Source organism: Eriocheir sinensis, unplaced genomic scaffold, assembly GCF_024679095.1.
Source record: "Eriocheir sinensis breed Jianghai 21 unplaced genomic scaffold, ASM2467909v1 Scaffold159, whole genome shotgun sequence".
In the NCBI taxonomy this organism is placed as follows: domain Eukaryota; kingdom Metazoa; phylum Arthropoda; class Malacostraca; order Decapoda; family Varunidae; genus Eriocheir; species Eriocheir sinensis.
In genome coordinates this window covers 364814-370116 of record NW_026110950.1, presented here as the reverse complement: position 1 = coordinate 370116, position 5303 = coordinate 364814, and the positions used below count along the sequence as shown (strand labels likewise).

Genomic DNA, 5303 nt, shown 5'->3' with positions numbered 1-5303 from the left:
GGGTGGGGAGGAGCCTTCACCTTTGCCTTCCTTCATCTTCCACCTTTGATTAGATAGTTAGTGTAGCTTGTCACAAACAGCCTCGTAAGGACCAGCAGTTCTGCTGTTGTTTGTTCTTCCTTTGTGTTTCTTTGTGTTCCTCCTCCTCCTTTTTCTCCCTCTCGCTAGCTCCCCTTTCTTGACCTCTACCTCGTCGTCTTTTTCCCTTGCTATTTTATCCTCCTCCTCCTCCTCCTCACGCGTGGGTCAGTGAAATGGGTATGCCTGGGAAAGGTAAGCTGCGTGTCACAATCGGTCCTGTGTCGCCGGCTGAGGGGGTCTGCTGTTACCTGCGCGGGGTCACGGGCCAAGGGGACGGAGGAGCGCGCCGGGGTAATGCGTAGGTTATCGTGTGACCTCCCACCCCCCCTTCACCCCTCTTCCCACCATCATCTTTGCCTTATACAGTGTTGCGTCCTGGTGTTTTTTCTTGTGAGTGCTTCATATATTGTTTTAAATGAGGGTTTGATAGTTTTATGCGTGTGTGTGTGTGTGTGGGGGGGGGGGGGAGGTGTTAGTGGTTGAATGTAGGGAAGTAAGCCAGCCATGTATTAGCACAGGTATGAAGGGGTATACAGTAAGGTTAGGTTAGGAAGGTTAGGTTAGGTTAGGTGTGGGTTTTATGGTTGAGGGAAGATTGTGTGCTGATAGCGGAGACAGTAACAGGAAGAGGCAGGCAGATGTAGAAAAAGTCACCCAACCAGCCAGGTATTAGTACGGGTGTGAAGGGGATATACATGAAGGTTAGGTTAGGTTAGGTGTGGGTTTTATGGGGGAGCGTAGATTGTGTGCTGATAGCGGAGACAGTAGCAGGAGGGGAGGCAGGCAGAGGTAGAAGAGTCACCCAACCAGTCAGGTATTAGTACAGGTGTGAATGGGGTTTAAGGGCCATATTCTTAAACGTAAAAGAACATAAGAACGTCAGGAGTCTGCGAGAGGCCGGTTGGTTTATACAAGGCAGCTCCTGTAAGTCTAATCCCACCTTACCTCACTATCCATGTTAGATCGTTAAGTGGTTTGTTGTTTGTTTGTTAATGGGTAGTCAAACAGCTGTATTACCGTCAGTTAGGTAGGTTAGTTAAATAGATAGTTTGATAGTTAGTTAAGCAGTTAGAGTCAGTTAGTTAATTTTACTATATTCTGTATTTATTTATTTATATTAATTTTTTTTTGTTTTTTTTTCTTTTTCCTTTTCTTTCTTTTCTTTTTTATATTTGTTTTCTTTTTCTTTTCAATCTCTTTCTTTTTTCCTTTGTGTTTTCTCGGTGTTGGTTTTCTTTTTTGATGTTCTTTTTTGGTGTTCTTTTTTGGTGTTCTTTTTTCCTATCATCCTTTTGTTGATGTTCGTTGGTCTGGGTGAGCCGCTTTCCTCCCAGAAGAGACCCACCCATAATTTTGGAGATGTTGTTAGGGCCAAAAGGTGGATGATGTTTGTTTTATTTCATTTTCTTGATGTCGTGTTTTTCGTTCTTTTTATTGCTTTAGTTTTCTTTTTCGATGTTTTCCTGTTCTTTTCTTTTACTTCTTATTGATGCTTTTTGATGTTCTTTTTTCCTATCATCCTTTTGTTGATGTTCCTTGGTCTGGATGAGCCGCTTTCCTCCCAGAAGAGACCCATCCATAATTTTGGTGATGTTGTTTGGGACCGAAAGGTGGATGATGCTTCTTTGTATTTCTCTTTTCTTGATGTTGTTGATTTATTTCTGTTGCTTTTCTTTTTCGATGTTTTTTCTGTTCTTTTTCCATTTTTTTTGGTGTTCTTTTCTATATCATCCCTTGTTGATGTTCTTTGGTCTGGGTGAGCCGCTTTCTCCCCAGAAGAGACCCACCCATAATTTTGGTGATTTTAGTCAGGACCGGAAGGTGGATGATGTTTGTTATATTTTTCTTTCCTTGATGTGTTTGTGTTTTTCTTTATGTTTTTCTATTTCATTTATTCATATCATCCTTTGGTTGATGTTCTTTGGTCTGGATGAGCCGCTTTCTCCCCAGAAGAGACCCATCCATAATTTTGGCGATGTTAGGGCCTAAAGGTGGATGATCTTTTTGTTTCTTTTCTTGATGTTTCGTTTCTGTATTTTCCATTTTTCTGGTGTTCCTTTTTATTTTCCTTTTCTTTGGTGTTCAGATCGCGTGGACTGTCTACGACAGTATAACGAGCACCACAAGCCCGGGTTTATTTAGAGTTTGCTCTCCTAGGCAGATTGCCTGCCACGGCTGACGACCTCCACCTGGCCGGGTTTATTGTTCGGAGTTTGCTCTCCTAGGCAGATTGCCTACCACGGCTGACGACCTCCACCTGGCCGGGTTTATTGTTCGGAGTTTGCTCTCCTAGGCAGATTGCCTACCACGGCTGACGACCTCCACCTGGCCGGGTTTATTGTTCGGAGTTTGCCCTCCTAGGCAGATTGCCTACCACGGCTGACGACCTCCACCTGGCCGGGTTTATTGTTCGGAGTTTGCTCTCCTAGGCAGATTGCCTGCCACGGCTGACGACCTCCACCTGGCCGGGTTTATTGTTCGGAGTTTGCTCTCCTAGGCAGATTGCCTACCACGACTGACGACCTCCACCTGGCCGGGTTTCTTGTTCGGAGTTTGCTCTCCTAGGCAGATTGCCTACCACGGCTGACGACCTCCACCTGGCCGGGTTTATTGTTCGAGTTTGCTCCCAGGCAGATTGCCTACCACGGATGACGACCTCCACCTGGCCGGGTTTATTGTTACGAGTTTGCTCTCCTAGGATTAGTGCCTACCACGGCTGACGACCTCCACCTGGCCGGGTTTATTGTTCGGAGTTTGCTCTCCTAGGTGAACTGCCTACCACGGCTGACGACCTCCACCTGCCCGGGTTTGTTTAGAGTTTGCTCTCCTAGGTGAATTGCCTACCACGGCTAACGAGCTCCACCTGCCCGGGATTGTTGTTCGGAGTTTCCTCTCCAAGGTGAAATGCCTACCACGGCTAACGAGCTCCACCTGCCCGGGTTTGTTGTTCGGAGTTTGCTCTCCTAGGTGAACTGCCTACCACGGCTAACGAGCCCCACCTGCCCGGGTTTGTTGTTCGGAGTTTGCTCTCCTAGGTGAATTGCCTACCACGGCTAACGAGCCCCACCTGCCCGGGTTTGTTTAGAGTTTGCTCTCCTAGGTGAATTGCCTACCACGGCTAACGACCTCCACCTGCCCGGGTTTGTTTAGAGTTTGCTCTCCTAGGTGAATTGCCTACCACGTCTAACGAGCAGCACATGCCCAGGTTTGTTTTGAGTTTGCTCTCCTAGGTGAATTGCCTACCACGGCTAACGACCTCCACCTGCCCGGGTTTGTTTTAGAGTTTGCTCTCCTAGGTGAACTGCCTCCCACGGCTAACGACCTCCACCTGCCCGGGTTTGTTTAGAGTTTGCTCTCCTAGGTGAATTGCCTCCCACGGCTAACGACCTCCACCTGCCCGGGTTTGTTTAGAGTTTGCTCTCCTAGGTGAATTGCCTACCACGGCTAACGACCTCCACCTGCCCGGGTTTATTGTTCGGAGTTTGCTCTCCTAGGTGAATTGCCTCCCACGGCTAACGACCTCCACCTGCCCGGGTTTGTTTAGAGTTTGCTCTCCTAGGTGAATTGCCTCCCACGGCTAACGACCTCCACCTGCCCGGGTTTGTTTAGAGTTTGCTCTCCTAGGTGAATTGCCTCCCACGGCTAACGACCTCCACCTGCCCGGGCTTGTTTAGAGTTTGCTCTCCTAGGTGAATTGCCTCCCACGGCTAACGACCTCCACCTGCCCGGGTTTGTATAGAGTTTGCTCTCCTAGGTGAATTGCCTCCCACGGCTAACGAGCCTCACCTGCCCGGGTTTGTTTAGAGTTTGCTCTCCTAGGCAGATTGCCTACCACGGCTAACGAGCTCCACCTGCCCGGGTTTATTGTTCGGAGTTTGCTCTCCTAGGCAGACTGCCAACCACGGCTAACGAGCTTCACCTGCCCGGGTTTGTAGCCTGAAGATCTCCGGCACCTCCGTCGGGGCCCCGAGGGACGCCGAGGAGCCCTGCCGGGAGCCCTCCAGTCCTGCCATGCTCGCCAGGGAGACCTTGGGCTCGCTGGCGCTCCACACCCCCGCCGAGGCGAGGATGCAAGAACTCGCTTCTTAAAACTACCAGACTGGATTATAAAATTAATCATAATTACTGTGAAGGCGCCGGTCACCGCGTTTATCGGTTCAGGGATGGAAGACCGACGGGCCTGGGAAACGCGCACAAGCATCCAAAGGAGTCCTCGCGACGGCTTGCGACGCAGCATCCGTTTCCCTTTTCTTTCTCATTCCATTTTTTCTTTTTTATTATATTTTCCTTCTCTGATTGATTGATTGATTGATTTTACTTGGTAGGAATCTGTTCACCAATTAACATCATTCAGGTATACATTGCACCCACACACCTGCGGAGAGAAAACACCAGTGAGAGTGCTGACGCTCACGAGGACGGCCCGCTAGAGTTTCCTAACATTCGCATCGGGGCCCACTTCTCTTAAGTCGTCTGTCTCTTTATTTTTCTCTTCTCTACTTCATTCTATTTCTAACTTTCTTTCATCCTTGCTCTCCATCTATGAATTTATTTTTATATTTCTCTCTCTCTCTCTCTCTCTCTCTCTCTCTCTCTCTCTCACACACACACACACACACACACACACACACACACACACACAGCTTTCGTAGGCGTTGTGGGTATTGCCAGGGGTAGTTTAATGACCCTGGTGGTAGTCTGACCTCCTATCTGTACTATGGACCTAAAAAAAACACTCATGAGAATCCGACTGATCTCCTTTGACCCCTGTGGAAAAAGTTGGTATGAGAGACAGAAGCGTCTGAGAATACCGGCCTAGGAGTTGTCATGTATAAGTCGAGTGTCCTCTTGTTGGGTTAAGGATATGCACTGTTAATTATTTATTCATTTATTGGCATCACAGGAGGCGGCTCAAAGACAAAACAAAACTCACTCACTAAAAAAACACCAACCACTTCTCCCACAATCAGAAAACACTCATCATCATTTTTTTTTTTTTTTATCTCTCTCATTTATATATTTATTTTCGCATCATAGCAGGCAAACATTAACACACACAAAAAAACATAACCACTTCTCCCACTATCAGAAAACAGTCACCATAATGTGCTTTTTCTATTTTTTTCTCTCCCATTTATCTAATTATTTTCGCATCACAGGAGGCAGCTCAAGGGTAACACAATAACACCCCTAAAAAACTAAACCACTTCTCCCACAATCAG

General features: G+C 47.4%; 1 long non-coding RNA gene across 4 annotated transcripts; it reads right to left on the bottom strand.

Annotated features, from left to right (window-relative positions):
- Positions 1 to 1305: 1305 nt before the first annotated feature.
- Positions 1306 to 3266, bottom strand: LOC126990365 (uncharacterized). Of its 4 annotated transcripts, none has more exons than XR_007744292.1 (4): positions 3013 to 3266; positions 2812 to 2879; positions 2475 to 2678; positions 1306 to 2406 (listed from the first exon to the last, which is right to left on the bottom strand). It is a non-coding gene; the product is annotated as an uncharacterized LOC126990365 (long non-coding RNA). The 4 variants fall into 4 exon arrangements; XR_007744294.1 differs by having other exon boundaries at positions 3081 to 3266; XR_007744293.1 differs by lacking the exon at positions 2475 to 2678.
- Between the last annotated feature and the right edge of the window lie 2037 nt (positions 3267 to 5303).